At 43.2% G+C, this 24725-nt stretch overlaps 1 protein-coding gene across 1 annotated transcript in view; it reads right to left on the bottom strand.

Moving 5' to 3' along the window:
- Positions 1–24252, bottom strand: part of tmcc3 (transmembrane and coiled-coil domain family 3) — a 148779-nt gene extending 124527 nt beyond the window's left edge. The window contains exon 1 of the mRNA XM_059987760.1: positions 24232–24252. The gene's annotated coding sequence lies outside the window, so the exon portion shown is untranslated. The remainder of the gene's footprint in view (positions 1–24231) is intronic.
- Between the last annotated feature and the right edge of the window lie 473 nt (positions 24253–24725).

The following is a 24725-nucleotide window of genomic DNA, read 5'->3' on the forward strand; positions in this document are numbered from 1 at the left end:
TCTTATAAGTGCCATCGGCAACTATATTTAACAACTTTATTCTTAATCCAAAACTCTAAAGAGGCTACAAAGAAGATTTGCCAGGACGCTGCCTGGATTAAAAAGCGTATCTTATAAGGATAGGTTGAGTGAGCTAGAGCTTTTCTCTCTGGAGCGAAGGAGGATGAGAGGTGACTTGATAGAGGGGCACAAGATGATAAGAGGCATAGATAAAGTGGATTGCTAGGATGGAAATAACTAATACAAAGGGGCGTAATTTTAAGGTGATTGGAGTGTTATGAATGTGAAGCAACTCTGAGGGGCCGAAGGGTACAACATCATCCCCTCCTTTTTGAGAATCACAAGATCGCTATTAATTCGGGTCTGGGACCCAGGAAATGAGAGAGAGACACTCAGAATACACAAGGCTTGGAATGTGTCCTGACCTCAGCGGAATGGAACCACTGATAACGGCCATTGTCTCTTGGAGACGGAATTGTGTATTGAGTACTGTATTATTCATTGAAACCCCTCAGGGGACAACCAGAGTGGTCTGGTTGAGGGATTGCATCATCCCAACCTGATTGACATCTGAGACCCCGTGAGTAAGGATAAAAGAGGGGTCTGGGGAACACCCCTTGAGACACACCAGGAGAAACGCTAGAAATCCCGTGACAGCGTTTAATAGTGAAAGCCAGTGGGGGCTCGTGTGCGTCCTCCCTTTGCCTGGGGTGGCGAGCTCACCACGGAAGAACAGTTTAGCTAAAGGAGAGGCCACAAGTGAACGGCCACGACAACAAGACACCCGACGGATCGAAATCATAAAGGAAAGCCGGCAAGTTTTTCTCCAAATCTCTCTCTCTTTCCAACCATTGCAACCCAGCAGTCCCCAATGGCTGCGGCCTGTATGAACTGAGTGAACTTTATCTTTCCATTGGACAATACATTATCCCCTAGACAACGAAAGAGCTTGTTTCTTATTGACTATTATTATACCCACACTTTTAGATTTAGTATTAACGACATATATTATCTGTATATTTGCATTGATATTATTTTTGTGTAATTTAACTAATAAATACTGTTAAAAATAGTATCATCAGACTTCAACGGACGTCTCCATCTTTGCTGGTAGGTGACCCAGTTACAGGGTTCGTAACAGGAGTTACAAAAGGGATATCAGGAAAAGCTCTGACAGGCATGACAGTAGGACAAATTCATTAGGGACATTTAAGAAACTTTTTGACTAGTTACATAAGTGATAGAAAAATGGGGGGCTATGCAGGAAGAAAAGGTCAGATTAATCTTAGAGTAGGTTAAAAGGTCGGCAGCACACTATGGGCGAAAACATTGCACTTTGTTCTATGTTCAGATTTAATCAACTGACCTTGAATCTGCCAGTGCCACCACAGTGAAGTTTGAACATCATTGCTCCAGGGCAGATCCAGGAGCATCATCTCCTGACCACAGGACTGCAATATGAGCTCTCACAGGGAGCACGCATCATGCAAGACTTTATTAAGTAATCTATCTCTGTTGCAACAGACAAAATGTTCTTTCACATCTAAGAGATATTGAAGCTACCCCGCTTGGATCTGCCCTGACCTTAAAACACCAGATAAAACATTTATGGAAAATGAAGTTATTGATCCTAATACTCGGAAAAAGCTGCATGTTTCTACATTCAATTTCTGAAGAGATGGTGGATGAGAAACTGCTCTGATCACCTGTACGAAAGCATTGAAAGCATTGGAAATAGTTTAAACTATTATCTCTGGTTTTAAACTGAGGAGAGTCATAAACCTGAGTTATGATGCATTTAAAGGGATGGGATGGACATTGTCCTGGTGTGGATCAGCATCTATTGTTTTTATTTCCATTGACTTTACAGGGAGCGAGTGAGAAGGGCTGGAGAGAAAGCAATTCACTGTGGTCATAACGTACATTGGAATGAAGCATTTATTATGGTCTACACTGGCAATATACTGTGTGAAATGTTGCTGAAAAATTGCTTGTCATGCACTTAATGTTGTCCATCTCCATCCCACTGAACATGCTCAACTGTCTCCCCAATAAACCATCTTGGTTACATAGCAGATTGGGCCTGCTTTAAAAGTCTTACCTATGATATAGTTCACTTTATTAAAACAGTTGTAGACAAGTGTGTTCCCACAAAATCATTCAGAGTCTTCCCCAGCCTGAAACCCTGGATGGACCAGGGGTTCCACAATCTGGAAGATCAGAATGGTAATTCACGTGTGGATCCAAAAGAGCTGGGGGAAGTCTTAAATTGTATTTTTGCATCTGTATTTACCCAGGAGATCAACACAGAGTCTGTACAAGTGTGGCAAAATAGCATCAACTTCATGGACCCTGTACAAATTACAGAGGAGGAGGTGATTGCTGTCTTGAGGCATATCAGAGTGGAGAAATCCCCAGGGTGATACCCCCACCCCCGGATCCTGCGGGAGGCAAGTGCAGAAATTGCCAGGACCCTAGCAGAAATATTCAAATCTTCCTTAGTGACAGGAGAGGTACCAGAGGACTGGAGGTTGGCCTTTGTTGCTCCACTGTTTAAGAAAGGCTCTAAAAATAAACCAGGAAGTGATAGGCCAGTGAGCCTGACATCAGTGGTGGGAAAATTATTGAAAGGTGTCCTAAGCGACCGGATTTGGATAGACGTGGACTGATTAAGGATAGTCAGCATGACTTCATGCATGGTAGGTCATGTTGAACCAAGCTTATAGAGTTGTTTGAGGAAGTTACTAAGAAAGTTGATGAAGGCAAGGCAGAGGATGCTGTCTACATTGACTTTAGCAAGGCATTTGACAAGGTCCCACATGGGAGGCTGGTCAAGAAGGTTCAGTCACTTGGCATTCAAGATGAGGTACTATATTGGATTAGTCATTGGCTTTGTGGGAGAAGCCAGAGAGTGGTAGTAGATGGTTACCTCTCTAACCGGAAGCCTGAGATTAGTGGAGTGCCACGGGGATAAGTGCTTGGTCCATTGGTCATCATCTGTATCAACGATCTGAATAATAATGTGGTTAACTGGATTAGCAAGTTTGCAGATCTCAGCAGGACTGGGGTGTAGTGACAGCGAGGAAGACCACCATGGCTTGCTGATCTGGACCAGCTGGAAAAAAGATAGATGGAATTTAATGCAGACAAGTGCAAGATGCTGCACTTCAGTAGGACCAAACAGGGTAGGTGTTACACTCAGTGGAACAGTGGAACACTCAGAAGTGTGGTGGAACAAAAGGATCTGGGAACACAGGTATATAATTCATTGAAAGTGCATCATAGGTAGACAGGGTTGTAAAGGAAGCTTTTGGTACATTGGCTTTCATCAGCCAAAGTATTGAGCACAGGATGTTATGATGAAGTTGTATAAGATATTGGTACAGTCTAATTTGGAATATAGCATGCAGTTTTGGTCACCTACCTACAGGAAAGATGTAAATAAGGTTGAAAGAGTACAGATAAAATGTACAAGGATGTTGCTGGGTCTAGAGGACCTGTGTTATAAGGAAAGATTGAACTGGTTAGACCTTATTCCTTGCAACATAGAGGACTGAGGGGAGATTTGATAGAGATATACAAAATTATGAGGGGTAAATGCAAGTGGGCTTTTTCCATTGAGGTTGAGTGGGACTCCAACTAAAGGTCATGGGTTAAGAGTGAAAGGTGAAATGTTTAAGGGAACCTGAGGGAAAACTTCTTTGCTCAGAGGGTTATGAAAGTATGGCATGAGCTTCCAGCACAAGTGGTGCATGCAAGTTCGATTTCAATGTTTAGGAGAAGTTTGGATAGGTAGGAAGTTGGTAGGCTATAGTCCCAGTGCAGGTCAATGGGATTAGATAATTTAACTCTCTCAGAAAGGACTAGATGCACTGAAGGGACTATTTCTGTGTTGTACTTTTCTATGGGTCACATCAGATGCATTCAAGTTTGGTGACCAAAAAATTTACAAGAGGTATTGGTACAATCTCCAGAAACCCATCTTATGGGCATTGGCAATTCCAGACTAAACTTGAATCAATGAAGGATGTTCAACAGTTTTGGCAGAGCTTGAACACTATCACCTCTTATAAAGTTAAATCAAGAGACATAGGTGACAATGGAGCTTCGCTTCCAAATGAGCTCAATGCCTGCTATGCTCACTTTGACCATCAAAACATGGAGAAACCATCACAAACTCCTATATCCCCCAATGATCATATGATTTCAGGCTCCAATGCAATATGCAAGCATTCCTCAGGAGACTGAACCCATAAAAAGTATCCAGCCAAGTACTAGACCAATGGTGATCAACTGGCTGGAACTTTCACTGAGATCTTTAACCTCTCACTTCAGCAACCTGAGATACCCACTTGCTTCAAGCAGACTTCAATTCTACTGGTGTCTAAGAAGAATGTGATAACCTGCCTCAATGACTAACATCCAGTGGCACTTATATCCACAGTGATGAAATGTTTTGAGACGCTGGTGATGAAACGTATCAACTCCTGCCTGAGAAGTGACTTGGATCCACTCCAGTTTTCCTATCAAAGCAACAGGTCCACAGTAGATGCCATTTCATTGGCTCTTCACTCATCCCTGGAAGATCTGGACAACAAAGATGTATACATCAATAAAGATGCATACAATGTTCTTTTTGACTAAAGCTTGGCATTTAATACCATAATCCTCTCAAAACTAATCAATAAGCCTCAAGACCTTTGTCTCAATACCTCCTTGTGCAATTGGATTCTCAATTTCCTCACTTGCAGACCCCAGTCATTTTGGATTGGCAACACCATCTCCTCCACAATCTCCATCAACACAGTTTCATGGATTTGAGTATTAGTGGGTGCTATCACCACACAATCCTTACGGAACAGTCCAATCATCGTACTGAGGGCAGTCTCCATCAACACAGTTTCATGGATTTAAGTATTAGTGGGTGCTATCACCATACAATCCTTACGGAACAGTCCAATCATCATACTGAGGGCAGTCTCCATCAACACAGTGGCACTACTGTTAATTGGAACAGATCTAGCAAATCATGGACAAGGGCTCTGAGGAGCAGCAGGAAGATAGACTCCTGCAGGTCTCGTCATCTGTTACTTTGATGCCAGGCACCAGCATTAGTTAAAAGGAAGAGGAGAAAGATGTGTCAGGTCAGCACTAGAACCTAGAAGTGAGGCACCAGGCTGGGAGAAACTGCAAGATGGATGAACTGAACAGATACAGCATGAACTGATCCCACAACCAACAGATCACGTCAATGTTCAGTGGTCTTACCACATCCATTCACGAATAGTGGCAACATTCAAACAGCTACAGTCCCATGTGGGTATGTGGGTAGAAAGGCAGTACAAGTCCAGGGTACAGTCTATGGGTAGAAAGGCAGTACAAGTCCAGGGTACAGTCTATGGGTAGAAAGGCAGTACAAGTCCAGGGTACAGTCTATGGGTAGAAAGGCAGTACAAGTCCAGGGTACAGTCTATGGGTAGAAAGGCAGTACAAGTCCAGGGTACAGTCTATGGGTAGAAAGGCAGTACAAGTCCAGGGTACAGTCTATGGGTAGAAAGGCAGTACAAGTCCAGGGCACAGTCTATGGGTAGAAAGGCAGTACAAGTCCAGGGTACAGTCTATGGGTAGAAAGGCAGTACAAGTCCAGGGTACAGTCTATGGGTAGAAAGGCAGTACAAGTCCAGGGTACAGTCTATGGGTAGAAAGGCAGTACAAGTCCAGGGTACAGTCTATGGGTAGAAAGGCAGTACAAGTCCAGGGTACAGTCTATGGGTAGAAAGGCAGTACAAGTCCAGGGTACAGTCTATGGGTAGAAAGGCAGTACAAGTCCAGGGTACAGTCTATGGGTAGAAAGGCAGTACAAGTCCAGGGTACAGTCTATGGGTAGAAAGGCAGTACAAGTCCAGGGCACAGTCTATGGGTAGAAAGGCAGTACAAGTCCAGGGTACAGTCTATGGGTAGAAAGGCAGTACAAGTCCAGGGTACAGTCTATGGGTAGAAAGGCAGTACAAGTCCAGGGTACAGTCTATGGGTAGAAAGGCAGTACAAGTCCAGGGTACAGTCTATGGGTAGAAAGGCAGTACAAGTCCAGGGTACAGTCTATGGGTAGAAAGGCAGTACAAGTCCAGGGTACAGTCTATGGGTAGAAAGGCAGTACAAGTCCAGGGTACAGTCTATGGAGGCACCAGCTCCCAGCCCTAGGCCCAGCCATAAAATCCAATGCCCAGTGTTCACTTTATCTTGAAAAAAATCCACTCACAATGATCTGTAGACCTTTATAATTCACTCATGGTTAATCAACCTCTACTGATTAGACAAAAGATTTGGTTAAATATCGAAAACCACCCACTTAAGCTGTTTGTTAATGCTGTAAACCACTGAACTTCTGAGGATAGTTTGAGTGAGATAGTATTTTTCTCTTTGGAGCAAAGGAGGATAAGACGTAACTTGACAGAGGTGTACAAGATGATAAAAGGCATAAGACTGAGCGGACAGCCAGAGGCCTTTTCCCAGGGCAGAAATGACTAATATGAGGGGGCATACTTTTAAGTATGACTGGAAGAAATCATAGAAGTAAGTTCTTTACACAAAGAGTGGAAGGTGCATGGAACATGCTGCCAGGGGTGATGGTAGAGGCAGGTACATCAGGGGCATTTAAGAAATTCTTAGATATTCAAATGGATGATAGAAAAATGGAGGGCTATGTAAGACTGAAGAGCTAGATTGATCTTAGAGTAGGTTAAAAGATTATCACAACATCGTGGGTCGAAGGGCCTGTAGGGTGCTGAAATGTTCTATGTGCTACAGTAGGGGTTGCGTTGTCCGCAGTCACAGTGACCTTACTGGGCATCATAATGATAAAGTCAGTCCCCACTCACTGGGGAACAGTTCAGTTATGAAGCATCTCCACCAAAATCAACAAACTCATCCATTGCTGGACGTGGAAGTTTAACTAAAAGATAATTCTGAAGTTTGGAAATAGTAAATAATTGTAAGAGATTGAGGACAGGGCTGTTTAAAAATGGATGTACATCAGTCTAGAAAGCCAGTGATTGGGCCTGTTCTTATTTAAGCCTCTGACCTGTATCCATGCTTTCTCCTAACTCTCTCCCTCTATCCCTCCAACAATACCAAACCTTCACTTGCGTACTGTACTTCATGTTCAAATCCACACCCTCCCTATGCTGGTATCCTCCTCCAGCCTGACATGCTTCAGATTTCCCTCAGCCTCTGAGTAACCCCAGTCCTGCTGGAAGTTGTACACTTGGACTCCTACACCTTAAATCCGGCACAAGTACCTCCACCTCTCACCTCCATTTCTCATTCAAAGCTCCTCTTTGACCAGGACTTTTGGCACCAGATTATATCTCTTTCTTTGTTTCAGTGTTAACGTTGGACTGATTCCATTCCTCTGAAGGGTTTTGTTTTTGTAAAAACAGACAAATAGATCAAGAGTAAGCCAGCTAGTCCTTTTGACAGCTCTGACATTCATCAAGATTGTTTGCAGAAACCGCCATCCTGCATTATACTTTGATGCCAGTAAAATCCAGAAAGTCGAGCAATTATTGTCTGAAAGATACCCAGTGACCTAGTTCAAAGGTTTAGGATTTGAAAGATTCATCTCTTTTCAGAGTGAGGAAAGTTCTTCTAATTTCTGTCCTGAATGGCCGACATCTTATTAGACAGTGTTACATTAGGCTATCAACACGTAGGAACTGTGTAAAATGTGATGATTGCTAACATCGTGAACATAAGACACAATAACACACACAGTACTTAAATTGACTCTGATACCACTGAAGCATGAAGCGTGTTATGTTCTAAAACTATTGCAATGTTTTCACAAAAGAGACTGCATCACTGATGCACCATCAATAACTCACTCTGAGACGTAAGGCGAGATATCGGCTTTTATTGACTGAAGAAGGAACCAGCAGTGAGTGACCATATTACATCCTGGAGAATGAGGCAGAGGATTAGACCTGAATCACCTTTATACAGGGGCCTGTGGGAGGAGCCACAGGAGCAGTCAGAAGGGGGCGTGTCCAGACAGGCACATAGTTCACTACAATCACCCACCAATATCTTCCTCAAGCAACTAAAATTTCTGCGTTTTTGTAAGTAATTCTTTTTGGCCATTCCATTTAACCTTTTATAAAATAACTATCACAGCTGTCTTTGTAGCCAAAGGGTTTTACAGTGGTTGCTGCATATCCTGTTGTTTTAGGAAGTTTTAGTGAAGAACAGTTTGCAGATATGGGCTGATCTTGTGACAGAAATGACCCACACAACTGAAATGAAACAGTAACATCACTGCTTTAATATTAGTCACTCATTAAAATGGTTATAAACTTCCTCATTTTAGAAAAATCAACCAGCTGTGTAATTAAGAAATTAACACCAAGAACAGCAAATTCTATTTAAGTAAGACCATAAGATCATGAGACATATAAGCAGAATTAGGCCATTTGGCCCATCAAATTTGGTCCATCATTCTCTCTTGCATTCTCCATAATTTTTGCACACTTACTAATCAAGGGTCTATTAATCTCCACTTCATATGTAACCAATGACTTGGCCTTCACAGCTGTCTGTGGCAAGAAATTCCACAGATTTGCCACACTCTGGTGAAAGAATTGCCTCCTCAGCTCTGTTCTAAAGGGACATCTTTCTATTCTGAGGTCCTAAACTCTCCCTCTATTGGAAGCATCCTCTTCACATCCACTCTGTCCAGGCCTTTCAATATTTGCTAGATTTCAATGAGATTCCCCCTCATTCTTCTAATGAGGGGCCCAGAGCCATCTAACACTCCTCATATATTAATCCTTTCATTCAAATGATTAATCTTGTAACCCTCCTCTGGACTCTCTCCTTTGCCAGCACATCTTTTCTTAAATATGTGGCCGAAAACTGCTCACAATGCGGTCTGATCAGTACTTTATAAAGCCACAGTATTACATCCTTGCTTTTAATTTCTAGTCTTCTTGAAATGAATGCTAACATTCCATTTGCATTCCTTATTACCAAAATCACTTCCAAGTTAACCTTTAGGGAATCCTGCGCTTGGACCCCCAAGTCTGAATTTGCTCCCTGTTTTTGGAAAATTATCTGTGTTTTTATTCCTTCTATCAAGGTGTATATGGCCATATACTTTGCTACACTGTATCCCATCTGCCACTCCTTTGCCCATTCTCCCAATCTGCCCAATGCTCCTGCAGACTCCCTGCTTCCTCAACACTAGTCTGCCCCTCTACCTATCTTTGTATCATCCGCAAACTTATCCATTGCCATATAACAAGAAAAGAAGTCCCATTGTCAGCCTCTGCAGAATACCATTACACACCAGAGAAGACCTCCTTGATTCCCACTCTTTGCCTTCTGCCAGTCAGCCAATTTTCTGTCCATGCTGGTATCTTTCCTGCAGTACTAAGGACCTCTACTTTGTTTAGCAACTTCATGTGTGGCACCTTGTGAAAGGCCTCTGGGAATGCAAGTAAACAACATCCATCGGCTCTCCTTTGTCTATACTGCTTGTTATTTCCTCAAAGAATTCTGAGATTTATCAGGAAAGGTTTTTGCTTAAGCAATCATATTCAGGTGACTTCAGTAACTTCCCTTTTACTTAATCCATACTTTTGCAGAACCAATGCCCCCATCTACACTTTGGCTTAAAGCCCTATCCAAAGTCATAGTTATGCAATTTGTTAGGACCCTGGTCCCATCATGGTTCAAGAGGAGCATGTCCCATTGGAGCAGCTCCCTCCATCCCCAATACTAGTGTCCAATGTCCCACAAATTCAAACCCACTTCTCCCACAACCATCTTTGAGCCAGACATTTCAAATGGTTCTATTTATTATCAGAGATGGCAGGAAGGAGAAGAGTTTGTATGAGGGGTGCGTGGGGTCCTTCATAATGCTGTTTCCTTTGTGGGTGCAGCATGTAGTGTAAATGGCCGTAATGGTGGGAAGAGAGACCCCGACGATCTTCTCAGCTGACCTCACTATCTGCTGCAGGGTCTTGCGATCCAAGATGGTGCAATTTTTGAACCAGGCAGTGATGCAGCTGCTCAGGATGCTCTCAATCCAACACCTGTAAAATGTGATGAGGATGGGGGTGGGAGATGGACTTTCCTCAGCCTTCGCAAAAAGTAGAGACGCTGCTGGGCTTTCTTTGCTATGGAGTTGGTGTTGAGGGACCAGGTGAGATTCTCCGCCAGGTGAACACCAAGAAATTTGGTGCTCTTAACGATCCCTACCAAGGAGCCGTCGATGTTCAGCGGGGAGTGGTCGCTCCCTGCCCTCCTGAAGTCAACAACCATCTCTTTTGTTTTGTACACATTAAGAGACAGGTTGTTGGCGCTGCAGCAGTCCTTTAGCCACTGCACCTCCTCTCTGTAAGCTGATTCATCATTTTTGCTGATGAGACCCACCATGGTCGTGTCATCGGCGAACTTGATGATGTGGTTCGAGCTGTGTGTTGCAGCACAGTCATGGGTCAGCAGAGTGAACAGCAGTGGACTGAGCACACAGCCCTGGGGAGCTCCCGTGCTCAGTGTGATGGTGTTGGAGATGCTGCTCCCGATCCAGACTGACTGAGGTCTCTCAGTCAGGAAGTCTAAGATCCATTTGCAGAGGGAGGTGTTCAGGCCCAGTAGGCTCAGCTTTCCAATGAGTTTCTGAGGGATGATTGTGTTGAATGCTGAACTAAAGTCTATGAACAGCATTCAAATGTATGTGTGTTTTTTTGTCCAGGTGGGTTAGGGCCAGGTGGAGGGTGATGGCAATGGGATCGTCTGTTGAGCGGTTGGGACAGTACGCGAACTTCAGGGGGTCCAGTGAGGGGGGCAGCAGGGTCTTGATATGCCTCATGACGAGCCTCTCAAAACACTTCATGATGATGGATGTAAGTGCAATGGGATGGTAGTCATGGAGGCAGGACACTGAAGACTTTTTCGGCACGGGGACGATGATGGTGGCCTTGAAGCACGTTGGAACGGTGGCGCTGCTCAGTGAGATGTTGAAAATGTCAGTGAGAACATCTGCTAGCTGGTCTGCACATCCTCTGAGCACTCTTGTTGTCTGGTCCAGCAGCCTTCCGTGGGTTGACCCTGCACAGGGTTCTTCTCACATCGGCCATGGTGATGGAAAGAAAACCAGAAAATTACACTAAATCTGAAATAAAAATGAAATCCCCTGGAAATAAATAACAGACCAGGCTGCATCTGTGGTGAGAGAAACAGATGAGGTTTCAGATCAGAATTTAAATCAGCCATGATGGAATAGTAGAGTAGACTTGATGGGCCAAATTCTGCCCCTACGTCTTATTGTCTCTGTTAACTCTGTTTCTTTTCCCATAAACGTTGCCTGACCTGATGAGTATTTACAGCTTTTATTAATTATAGGAGAACAGACAAACCTATCCAAAGGCGAGCGTCTCACCACCCAGCATTACTGCAGGCTGCTCCCAAATCAGAGGACATTAGCGCTCAAGTGAGGGAAACAACAAAGTGTCCTCGTACTAAAGGACAATGGAAGGTGTAGCTGGGATATGCAGGATGAGTCGGGGAGGGTGCTGTGATTTGGGGAGGGGGTGTATGCATTGTATGAGAGGCTACGTGACAAGAGAAGCTTCCTATTCAAAGTTAACAAATATCTGGACCCCATTGCACACTACAGTGCAATCCGGCTTGGAGACCAGCCTGTGATCTGCTCCCACTGAGGGGAAGTGTTGAGTGCTGAATCAAGAATGATACAGCAGTGCAGCCACTGCTTTAGAGCACCAAAACGTGTGTTCACCCCTGACATCCAGTACTGCCTGCGTGGAGTTTGCATGTTTTCCCTGTAACCACGTGGGCTCCCTCCTCCATGTGCACAAGTTTTCTCTCACATTTCAAAGATGTGTGGACTGGCCACTGTAATTGGCCCCCAATGTGTAGGTGAGTGGTAGAGTGTGGGGGGAGGGGTGAAATTCATGGCCATGTGGACAGAATATATTGGGATTGACATGGGATTCATGAAAGTGTGTTGTTGATTACTAGAATGGACTTGATGGGCTGAAGAGCCTGTTTCCTTGTTGTATGTGTGTCTCTCTTTGTTACTCTCCAGTTCCACACTGTATATACCCCCACCTTCACTCCCAGAAGCAGATATAGTAGCAATGTTTAAGACCAATTAAGACAGGCACATAAACACTGTAGACCATGTACAGGCAGATGAGATTAGTTAAATTGAGGTCACGCACATGGCGGGAGAAAGGACCCATTCCTGTACACTACACTGTCCCATGTTCTAACACTAAATTGCATATCTAAGCCCAAGACATCTTCTGGACTTCTGTAGAACATTGAGCTCTTGTGAATCCAGCAAACATATCCTATCCCTTTGCCAGCTCAGAGTTACTGTAAATGTCATTTTAATTGCACAGGGTGAAAGGGTCTTTTAGGGTTTGAGTATTTCAGGTTGAGCCTCTGTCCAACCTTCTCCTCATATCCAAGACCCTTTAATCCTCTGCAATTGAATAGAATGCTTGGAATTGAGACCTTTCATCTGGACTATCCAAGAATAATGACGCATTAATCCAGTTATATACTGCAGGGCTCTGGTGACATCCCACCTGGAATATCATTAACGTGTTGCACATGGGGTTCAACCTGGAAAAGCAAGAAGTGATTCATTTTGGAAGGTCAAATTTGAAAGCAGAACACAGGGTTAATGGTAGGATTCCTAGCGGTGTGGAGGAACAGAGGGATCTTGCTGTCCACAGCCATAGATCCCTCAAAGCTGCTGGGTTGTTAAGGAAGGTTGTTAAGAAGGCATGTGATATGTTGGCCTTCACTGGTCGAGGGGGCTGAGTTCAAGAACCATTGAGGTAGAGATGCAATTTAGTAAAACCCTGGTTAGACCACACTTGGATTATTATGTTCACTTCTGGCTGACTCGTTATAGGAAAGATGTGGAAGCTTTCGAGAGGATGCAGACGAGATTTACCAGGATGTTGCCTGGATTAGACAGCACGTCTTATAAGGATAGGCTGAGTGAGCTAGAGCTTTTCTCTGGAGCAAAAGAGGATGACAAGTGACAAGATGGTAGGAGTCACAGATTAAGTGGATAGCTAGAGACACTTCCCCAGGGTGGAACTGGCTAAAATGAGAGGGCATAATTTTAAGGTGAGTGGAGTAAAGGATAGGGGAGGACGTTAGAGATAAGTTTTTTTATAAAGAGGAAGTAGTGTGTTCCTGGAACACACTGCCAGGAGTGGTGGGAGAGGCAGATACATTAGGGATATTTAGGAAACTCATAGATAAACACATGGATGATAGAAAAATGGAGGGCTGTGCAGGTGGGCAGGGTGCTTGGAGTAGGTTAAAGGGTCAGCACAACATCATGGTCTGAAGGGCCTGTACTGTGTGTTGTTTCTATTTTCTACGTTCTGTACTCTATGTCTGGTCTCTGTACTGTTACGTACCCCATAACTGGGTCACTTACCAGCAAAGATAGAGAGGTTCATTGAAGTCTGATGGTACTATTTTTAACAGTATTTATTGATAAAAATACACAAAAATAATATCAATGCAAACATACAGATAATATACATCGTCAATACCAAATCTAAAAGCGCGGGTATAATAATAATCAATAAGGAATAGCTCTATCGTTGTCTAGGGGATAATGTATTGTCCGATGGAAATATAAAAGTCACTCAAGTTCATTCAAGCTGCAGCTTTTTGGTCGGAGAGAAAGACGGAGGTTTAACTTGCCCATTCCTTTTATGAGGTCATTCCTTCGAGAGTCGTTGGGGACTGGTTTCCCCTTTGTGGTTAGCTAAAGCCGTGCTTCTGTGGTAAAGACCCACCAATTCCAAGGCAAATGGAAAAGGACGCACGTGGGCTTTTCCACCGGCTTTCGCTATTGCGCTGTTGCAGGAGTTCTAGCATTTCTTCTGGTGTGTCTGAAGGGGCTGTTCCCCAGACCCCCTTTTATCCTGACTCACAGGGTCTCAGATGTCAATCAGGTTGGGATGTTGCAATCCCTCCACCAACCCCCCCTCGATTCATTGCCTGAGGGCTTCGATGCATCGTACAGGATTCAATACACAATTCCGTCTCCAAGAGACAATAGCCGTTATCAATGGTTCCGCCTTTTGGAGGCCAGGACACTTTCCAAACTTTTTGTGGATTCTGCAAGTCTTTCTCTCATTTCCTGGGTCTCCTGAATTGACTTAATAGTGATCTTGCGATTCTCAAAAAGGAGGGGGCCACGGTCGTGACAGTACCTAAGCAAGAACATGCTTGTGACACAGGGAGTGCAGTGAAGTTTCACTAGATTGTTTCCTGGTACAGAGAGATTGTGCTGTGCGGAACGATTAAGCCAGCACTCAACAGTTTAGAAGTATGGGAGGTGATCTCTTTGCAGAGCTCGATGGGGAAGATGAAGGGATATTGTGATGGTGTCTCCATTCTTGAGACTGCAGGGGAGCTGGGGTCGGGGATGGTGGGGGATAGGCTGGAAACGACGGGCTGAGGTACAGGGACAGCTGCAGACAGATGAGAGGAACCAGAGAAAGTGACTGAAGAGAGTGGAGAGAGAAGGGTTGAAGGTAGGAACTACCACTATCGCCAGTCAAAGATAACTTGGTGTTGGTGTAGTTGTCACATGTACTGAGAAATGGTGAAAAGTTTTTGTTTGAGTGACATCGTCAGCTCAACTTTGGATTCTTGTCTAAGTGACTAGTTTAGAACCCTGCCTTCATTTCAGTCTCAACTCGTGTCTCGATTCTAGTCTTGGATACTCTAGCAGTTGGGTCCATACCATTCTCGTCTCATCTTAGCTGACCACAAGTGCAATTCATGCTACTTGCCACCTGCACACTTAGCTCAGACCACATTAAATCTTAGAATAGAAGCACCACATTTTGCAATTCAAGCTGCAAGCACCGATTTTTAGTTTTCATAGAAATTGGACATGGTAGAGTACCTTGTGCCTCAGTTTCTAAGTTCCAGGGTTTTCACCCACTGAGTCACTACCTGTGTGATGTGCTTGGTTTGTAGTTTACAGATGAAGAGCATAGTAATTCAGCTGCATAGTATGTAAATGAAGATTGTAGCTTCTAATAAGAAAAGTGAAAGAGCGACCAGCTACCATTACTCAAAGTTCAAAGGAAATATATTATCGAAGTATGTCACCATATACTACCCTAAGATTTATTTTCTTGCAGGCACTCACAGTAGAACAAAGAAATACAATAAAATCCAATGAAAAACTAGGCACAAACAACGAATGTGCAAAAGAAGACAAACTGTGGAAATACAAAGAAAAACAAATGTTTGTAATAATATCTAACTTATATGTGGCCCCAGGCTCCTGAGTGATTGGATCAAATTACTATTACATGAGCAGCAGAGCAGTTGTAGAAGGTGGCTCCCCCACATCCTCTTAAGGTCACTGGGCTTAAGCTGGCCTAACTGGTGATGTCCACGTCCCACAAGGACATCAGCACGAGAACGTACATCAAGTGACTCTATGGAGCAGTGACTCGTGACGTTGCACACACTCACCCCACAGAGGTTATAAATAAGCACCGGATAAGAATCAGCTATTTGGATTGAATCTGACACAGCCAGTCTTCTGAAGTAAGATTCAGCATTATTAGTTTTTGGTCTAGAATAGCACAGCTCTAGAAAACCTATCACACAGTCAGAATTATGTTACAAGATAGAAAAGTGGAGGGTTATGTAGGAGGGAAGGGTTAGATTGACTTAGCGTGGGCAAAGAGGTCAGACCTAAAAGCTTTGCACTGTGCTGTTCTATGTTTTGTTACATTGAAAAGTAGTCCCCTTTCCTATTTTGATTTATTATACAGTTATGATCATATTTCAGGATAGCTTTATATTAACTTGATTTCTGAGCTCTCAATGAGTTTTTGCTAAATGTGGCTGCTGAATTTGAATCAGTGACACTCAACACTGTAATTGCTGTTTGGCCTCCGCCACTCCATTCAGCGGCAGCCAAACAAAACACTTGGTGTCAATCTCAAGGTAAACAGAAGTGGTAGCACATAAATTTAGAAAGTATTATCACTCAATTGCTTTGAAACAATTAACTGTGGGAATCAAATTCGGTTTTGTACATTCTTGAACCTGCACTTCGCAGCTGAAACCAAGCCCAAACAGCTTAGAGGTGGGGACACTAAGCCACAGTTGCATGCGCAGTGTTACAGGGAGAGAGCCACAGGATCTGGATACACAGAGATACACTTTCAAGCCCAGGTGCTATGTGATTTGGACCTTGTAGCAGGTGGTGCCTGTTGCCTTGTTGTTGGTAGTTGAGGGGACAGGCTTGTGAGGAGGCTGTCATGTGTCTGTTGTGGATCTCATCAATGGAGCAGACTGCAGCCAGATGCAGGTCTAGTGCAGGGAGTGAATGGGCACCATTCTAATAGGCTATTTTGTCCAATATAAAGAGCCCACCCACCCCGGACATTCTCTCCTCCTCTCCCTCCCGTCAGGGAAAAATTATAAAGCCTGAAGGTTCAAGGCTCAGGGACAGCTGCTATCCCCATGTTATAAGATTATTGAACAGTCTCCTAGCACAATAAGATAGACGCTTGACTTCACAATCTAATGTCATGACCTTGCACCTTATTGTGTAGTTGCACTGGACTTTCTCTGCAACTGTAACACTATCCTGCAATCTGTTTTTCCCTTTTCACTTGGACTACCATCACCTTCTCATATGGAGGGGCCAAGGCAAAGGACTAGAAAAAGCTGCAGATAGTTGTAAACTCAGCCAGCCTCAGCATGGCCAATGACTTCCCCATCTTCAAGGACATCTTCAAAAGGCAATGCCTCAAAAAGATGTCATCCATTATTAATGACCCCCTACCACTCAGAACATGTCCTCTTCTCTTTACTTCCATCAGGGAGGACGTACAGGTGCCTGCAGGTACTCAGTGTTTTAGGAACAGCTTCTTCTCTTCGGTCACCAAACTTCCGAATGGCCAATTGACTCCGTGAACACTACCTCACCAGCCTAGGTCTCTTTATGCACTGCTTGTTTAATTTGTATCATTTACAATGGATTCCAGTTAACTGGGCCATCAGTTAATCAGGGGAAGCTGCTTATTTGGAATAAGTCTTAAAGAACAGAAACTAATTGAGAAAGTAGTGACACTAAGCCACTTAACTGAGACAGGGGACTCGTGTCAAACACTTTCTAACTCAAATCACTTGTGTGCACTTGTGTGGCCATTAGACACTATAGAGTGGACAGTTTTTAAAAAGTGTCAGTCGTGTGTGTTTGTGTTACATTATCCATTTGGACTGAGGGTTGCCGATTCAAAAGCAGCGATTTTTGATCTTTTGTTTTTTATTTTGACTTTTTGAGAAAGGCATTGAAGGCAGTCCCTTATCTGGATGAGGTCTCTGCATTGATTTTGTTTGTTTGCAGCCAATCAAAAGAAGGTGATGGATGAATTCCTCTGCTGGAGGAACTAATACACAGTTTATAGTACTGTAGTAGCATTGGTGGTGTTCTCATTTGTTCTGTATTTTATTTAAATAGATAAATTATTACTGAGTTAAATGGTAGTTTGTCTTTTTTTATACGTCTTAACTACAGTATTTACATGCAAATTCAGCTATTTGGGGTAGTCACTGAAATGTAGTGGTCCCACTGTATATATCTCTTAATGTAATTGATCATATATTTTATGTATTGCTGCAGCAAAGCAACAAACTTCATGAGATCAGTCAGTGATAATAAACCTGATTCTGAATACTGAACACGTTAGTGCTCTGAGCTAATCAAAAGTAAAACAAAGTTTTTCACTGTACCTCAATGCACGCGACTATAACAAACCAATTGACTCTGTGATTAATGACTCATCACAAGCTCCTCAGCAGTAATGTCTGTTATGTGTCATGTCGGGCAACAGCGATAGGTAAGAAATTATGGTCTTGCTGGTGAAGCCCGGATCCCAACAAATAAAAATGATAGGCCTATTGGGGTTTCTGAGATGACTTGGCTAACCACAGAGGCTTAACCTTTTGCTTTCTTACTGCGCTGAGGAATACATTTAGTGCAATGTTGAAACAGTGTGGTTACTGTTTCTAAGGGAATCTCCTGCTTCAACTTCAGAAAAAGTTTGTTCCAAACCTTCAAGACACCATCAAAGTGTCTCTGCTAAAACTCTGTCAGATTTATGACAGTCTGGAGGAGTTACAACCCTGTTGTATCATTCTTCTAAATGTAACTAACAAAAATATCTGCATAAGCCCACAACCATTAACTCAGCCCACAATAACAACTTACACTAGTTAGAACTCAAGAAATTTGAGTCAAAAGTTGGCCTGAAATCAGGATTCTCAAAGTAATTCCCTAAACGTATGCAAATATATTAACATAAATGAATACCACAGCAGTGAGATCAGGCAAGATGGTTCGAGCCTGGAGTCTGGGGACCCTCACTGGCTAGTCTGGGGGTCGATCAGAAGTTCGGAAATTGAAGCCCAATGTGATAAGCCTAAAGACTGGGGGGCAGGAAGCCTGTCCTGGAGTTGGAGGACTGTCCGTGTGTGAGAGCTGGGGGGTAGGAAAGGGGCTTGTTTTGCTGTTGTTTTTTTGTTGCTTGTTGTCCTCTGTTTTATTGTGTCCTGCGTTGTGCTTTCAAGCATGGTGGGCATGCTATGTTGGCGATGTAATGTGGCGACACCTGGAGGCCGTCCCCAGCACATCCTAAGGTTGTGTTGGTTGTTAACATAAATGAGGCATTTCACCGTGTTTCGATGTACATGTGATAAATAAATCAGAATCTCAATCTGAATCGGAATCAGTGGTTGATGCTGAGTCAAGGCAGGGGAAATTAGAAAGCTGAGGCAAAGGCCAGGTCTTGACAGAGGAGAGGCAATGAGGTACAAAGGTTTAGGGAGAAACTCCTGGGCTGAATTGAATGTGTTTGTTCACATTAGTCAGCACAAGCAGAGTCACAGCATCAGAGAGCTCCATAACATTCACTAATATTAGAGTATTTTGTTGTGTTTATACAGTTGTGTGATAGTGCTTACCAGTACTAACATGCCTTGTGTTCTGTGCACTGCCACCAAAATTATAGTGATGCACCAGGGTGCTAATAAATCCCATCGTGCACAGCACACTCGTAAACTCTCCAGATAACACTCTCATCAATAACTGCAATGGACAATACCATTACCAACAATCTGTGGCAGAGAATACCCATGTATCGCTCTCATACCAGACAAACTGGACTCAGCATCACAGATCAGGGACCAGTATTATTCACTACTTACATTTACATGTATTAACAATTGCTGTGACATCCAACAACAATAAAGATGTGGAATAAAATGTGCATAAATACACAAATACCAGCAAACGTTTGCAATGTAACCAGCATTATAAGAAGTGGTTTAAAGTATTTACAGTGCAGTGCAGTAACAGGGGTAATAGATATCGGGTGGGGAAATGGCCTAACTGCAATGATTGATCAGTTTACCTGCCTTAGGGAAGGAACTTTTAAAATGGCGATAAAATTTTGTTTTAATAATTTGATATGGAATTCCAAATTATTAGCAGCACCGGTTTCCTTGGTGTTTTACCAGCATTGGTGTGCTAAATGGTGGTTAGCATCATTTACTATCAATATTATTGGTACTGGTGGGCTCTACAGTTGCTGACATGAGACCACATCAATCAGCAACACATACAAACATTTGTAGATCAGATGCCTGACACTGACTCTTAAGTTCCTTTGGCTAATATCTTTCAGTGTCATACATTTGGAAGTAATATTTTTCAGAATGAAGTGCAATAAACAGCATTTCTGAGGCTTCTCAGATTCTGGAGCAAAGCAGGAGCATGTTGACCATTGACCTGTGATCGCTGTGATGGAGAACTGCTGGCCTACACAATTCTCCACACTACAGCACTGGGCCGTGAGGATTGCTGGAGAAGTACAACCTATGGCTAAGCCCCCAGCAATGAAATAATCCACCTCAGTGCTCCCACCTCCATGTCAACCACCCCTATCTGATCCTAGGGCTCCCTCTAATCTCACCATTTATCTCCAAGATCACAAATTCCCCTTTCAGATCTGCTGATAACCTCCCAGTACCCTCATCTCAGTTCTCTACTAACCTCTGACTCCAGGGCCAATCTATTCCCATGACTCCCCCCCTCCCACTCCCAATCACTGCTCCCTCTAAGCTGTGCGGCCACGCAGTAGCTGAAATGCTCCCATGCACATAGCCTTTGTTACCCTGCTGCTGGAGTTTCCTTTTATAAAATGTTAATATCATTTTGAATTTATGCTGATATAATTTTAAATCTATGTTAATATAATTATGAAATACCCTGTAATTAATTATGTGCTAATGAATAGAATCCATAAATTTTCTGAATAATAAACATACCACAACCTTTGAAATGTTTTTAGAGTTTCAACATATTTACATTGTCAGTGTTTCGAGTTATAACACTGTTTCAAATTGTAACAATAAACACAGAACGGAAGTTGTTGGGTCATTGTTAATAAACTGCCAGCCTGCTGAACATCAACAATAAAAAACATTCACAGAGCTGCGCAGTTTTCAGGTCATGTAAAACTTTCCGGCTCAGAGTAATGGTTGGGCCCATGCAGCTGTAAGGAAAATGAGAAGGAACGTTGCTCCCAATCCTGTCTCGGCCCCTCTGATACCCCTCCAGCCCCAAACTACAGCCTTGCCAAACCTCAGGAAAGGAGGGGTAGGGGGCATACATTTCACCCACAGGATCTAGCCTGTTTGGTTCAGCTGAAACGATGTTGTTGTTGGAATGTGTGATGACATTTGTGGGCCGTGCCCAGCACACCTTTAGGTGTGTTAATTGCTCATAAAAACAACACAATTTACTGTATGTTTCGATGTACGCATGATAAATAAATATGAATCTTAAAGGTTGAAGCTTAAGTGTTGGCCAAATGTGATGGGTCAGTCATTAATGCTCCACATCTATGCTATTCCAGGGCAGCCCAATGGGCACATGGCCTTTCTGTGGAGTAACATGGGACTGCTTACTGCCACTATGGTGTGCCAAGGTTGCTGCAGCATTTACAGGCATCATGTAGAGAATCACAGAGTAATGCTGGATTTCACAGCAGCTGAAATTCATGATCAGCTTTCCTGTTCCTCAGTTATTTTTCTCTGAAACCCTCATCCACTTAAGACAAAAAGACCATAATACATAGGAGAAGAATTAAGCTATTCTGTCCAATCTCCCCCTTTCCATCATAGATGATTTATTTTCCCTCTCAACCACATTCTCCTGCCCTCCCCCTGTAACCTTCGATGCCCTTACTAGTCAAGAACCTATCAAATTCCACTTTAAATATACCCCGTGACATGGGCTCCACTGCAATCTGTAGTAATGAATTCCACAGATTCTCCACCCTCTGTCTGAAGAAATTCCACTTCTCTTCTGTTTTAAGGGGACGTCCTTCTATTCTGAGCTATGCACTCTGGTACTAGATCAGGCATGGGCAAACTACGGCCCGCGGGCCATATGCAAGCTTTGTTAAGCTTTTTAATCAGGCCTGCAGAACTTGATGAAATTATATTAATAAACCTTGTTAACGTTTTTTCCCCACAATTCTGGCGTTTTCCCAATAGATGACGCACTCTATATACATTTGTGGCGACCCATTTCCTGGCACATCTGAACCGGCTCACAATTAGCCACCGTTCCGGCTAAGGGAGATAGCCTGCGGGGATTTGCGAGCACAGAGCCTTGGAGCCTCTGCGCCACGGGGGGGGGGGGGGGCAGGTTGAGGGAGGCTTAAAAGTGAGGCTGGGGATTTCGAATGAAGTTTTTTTCTTCGACTGTAGTTACCGACTCCATGTCGTAATTTTAGCGCTGCATGTAGCACACCGCTACACATTGACCTTTGTTGAGGTGCAGCGTATTACTCCACATTTGCGCTTTACTCTTTGTTCGGCTCGACCTATTTGTGTGAACAGGCGTTCAGCGTCATGAACATCAACAAAGCCAGCCACAGATCCAAGTTCACTGACCAACACCTCAGATCCATCCTGAGAATCGCCACAACAAAACTAAATCCAGACTTTGATGCGCTGGCTAAAAAGGGAGACCAACAACACTGTTACCACTGAAATTAAAAATAAGTTTCTTCGTTGTGTTATGTAAAAATGCATTTGAAAATATTTTTTTCAATAAGCCTTACATGTTACATGTCATTTCTGTTAAGTGATGGACATGAGTAGTGCGCAGGTGCACGTACGTTCTCAAAATAAAAAATGAGCTCCAGATCAAATAACGCGCTCCGCATACTGGCGCGCTGTCACTGTTCTCTCCTTGTGCTGGTCGTTGTTGAGTTTTGGCACAGGGCACAATTGAATAAGAAGGAGCAGGACAAGTAGACCTGCATCTCCTACCGTTTTTGAAATAAAGACAGTCAGGAGGAGAGTGATGATGAAAATATCTTGAAGGATAACAGAATTTTCAGTGCTTTAAAATAATAACTGTTACTATTAAAAAAAGTTGTATTTTATTCATTTAATTTTCAGTGTTTTAAAAGTCATTTCAATAAATAGCTAAATACCATGGGACTTCAAAGACAGATATTTTGTTGTAATGCATTTGTTCATTTTCAACTGAAATTAAAGCACATGTTTTCTACATATCCCATGATATTTTATTTTCTCTTATGAGGTGTATTACCAAAACACTCCGTCCATCTGCTCCTGGTCCGGCCCCCTGTCAAATTTTAGAACCCTTTGTGGCCCACAAGTCAAAAAGTTTGCCCACCCATGTACTAGATGCTCCTGTTCAGAAGATGTGGGCTTCACAGGCTGAGCCAGCATTTAATTGCCCATCTCTAGTTGCCCCTGAGGAAGTGGCACTGCAGTCCTTGAGGTGTAGGTATAAGGGCATTTAAGAAACTCCTAGATAGGCACATGGATGACAGAAAAATGGAGAGCTATGTAGGAGGGAAGTGTTAGGTTGTAGGTTACACAGTTGGCACAACATCATGGGCTGAAGGAACTGTACTGTGCTGTAAATGTTCTATGTTCTATGTTCTAAATATTCATCCTGATTGCCCCTTGATGCACCATCAATAACTCACACTGAGATGTAAGGAGAGATATCGGCTTTTATTGACTGGAAGAAGGAACCAGGAGTGAGTGTCCATCATACTATGTCCTGGAGACTGAGGCCGAGCGTCAGGCCTCAGATCGTCTTTATACGGGGGCCTGTGGGAGGAGCCACAGGAGCAGTCAGCAGGGGGCGTGTCCAGACAGGCACATAGTTCACCACACCCCTCCAGCTCCTGAACTCTGAGCTATGCAAAACAAGTTTATGCAAGTATAGGGATAACCTTTTTTCATGTACCCCAGCTCATGCAGCCTATCGTGTGTTCTTGTTTCAACAAGCCCAATGACTTTACTAAGCCCAACTGTTTACCAAGTTATATAGATACAAAAATGCACACTTGCTTTTCCTAAAGTAAGTTCTAAAAGATAATGGGTATGGTAGAGAATTATTTTTGCTGGGATTGAATTTGTAGTTCCAACCATCAACTCATTTAACTAGCTCCTTCAATGGAAGGTACATAAAATAGGCAAGGAGCCATGAGCACAAACAGAAGGTTCGGCCGGTGATGTCTGACTCCAAGGAGTGCCGACGGAAATATGAGGCAATAGATACCATCAAAGACGTACAGCCCATGACACTGGACAGCGCTGAGCTGGCAGAGGCTGGAGGAACTATGCAGATTGTCCTAAGTCCAGTAAATCCTCCATGAGAGATGCTTGCACAACTGAGAGGTCAGAAACGACCTGAGTGGTTGAAAAGCCCTTTCTCCAACCTGTGAAGGTAAGATCTATTGGGATCGACAATATTTGGTCAGTGCCCATAAATTATTTCATCTGCTGCCCTTCCTTCTCCAAGAATCACTCCCTAATTATTCCCTTAGCTGATAATTTGCAACGGTTGCAACAATGACAAAGCCTTACAGTCCTGTATTGTCACTCTAGGTACAATGATCAGGTTACACAGCTTAAAGTTTGAAAATAGGAAGTTTAAAACTTCTATCAGTTTAACAGCATGCCAGTTACACTTCCTTTTTGAAACATTTATAAGACTGAAATACTCAACTAACATAGAGAGGCAAATGTCACATAAATATGAGTAATATTTTTAAATATTGTTCTGTGTCCTACCTGGGTTATAATGATATCTGGGACACTTTTCATTTCGCTCTGCTGCCTGTGTCAATGAAGTTTAAAAGACATGAGGAAGTCTGCACTGAACAGGTTTAACCAGTAATAGTTAAGGGCAACCCCTTCCTGCCTCCAGCACCCTTTCCAGACCAATCACTGATGGATCTCTAACCAGTTAAAACAGTTTGTAATACCTGCTCATTACAATACAGAGTTCATTCAGCCTATTGCATTCTTTCTAGCTTCCAGAGAGCAATCCGTTCTGTACCATTCTCTCCTCTTGTTTCACTCTACCCCTGAGATTCATCATCTCTGGCATGTCCAGATTCTTTTAGCTTTTATTTACACTAGGGATAACTTGCAGCAGCCAATTAACATGACAGCTACGCTTCTTTGGGATTGATTGACTATTTATTTATTTATTTATTCGTTTGTTTATTTAGAGATACAGTATACAAACTGGCCCATGTGGCCCAATGAGCCAACACTATCCA

This window comes from Hypanus sabinus, chromosome 13 (assembly GCF_030144855.1).
Source record: "Hypanus sabinus isolate sHypSab1 chromosome 13, sHypSab1.hap1, whole genome shotgun sequence".
Classification (NCBI taxonomy): Eukaryota; Metazoa; Chordata; class Chondrichthyes; order Myliobatiformes; family Dasyatidae; genus Hypanus; species Hypanus sabinus.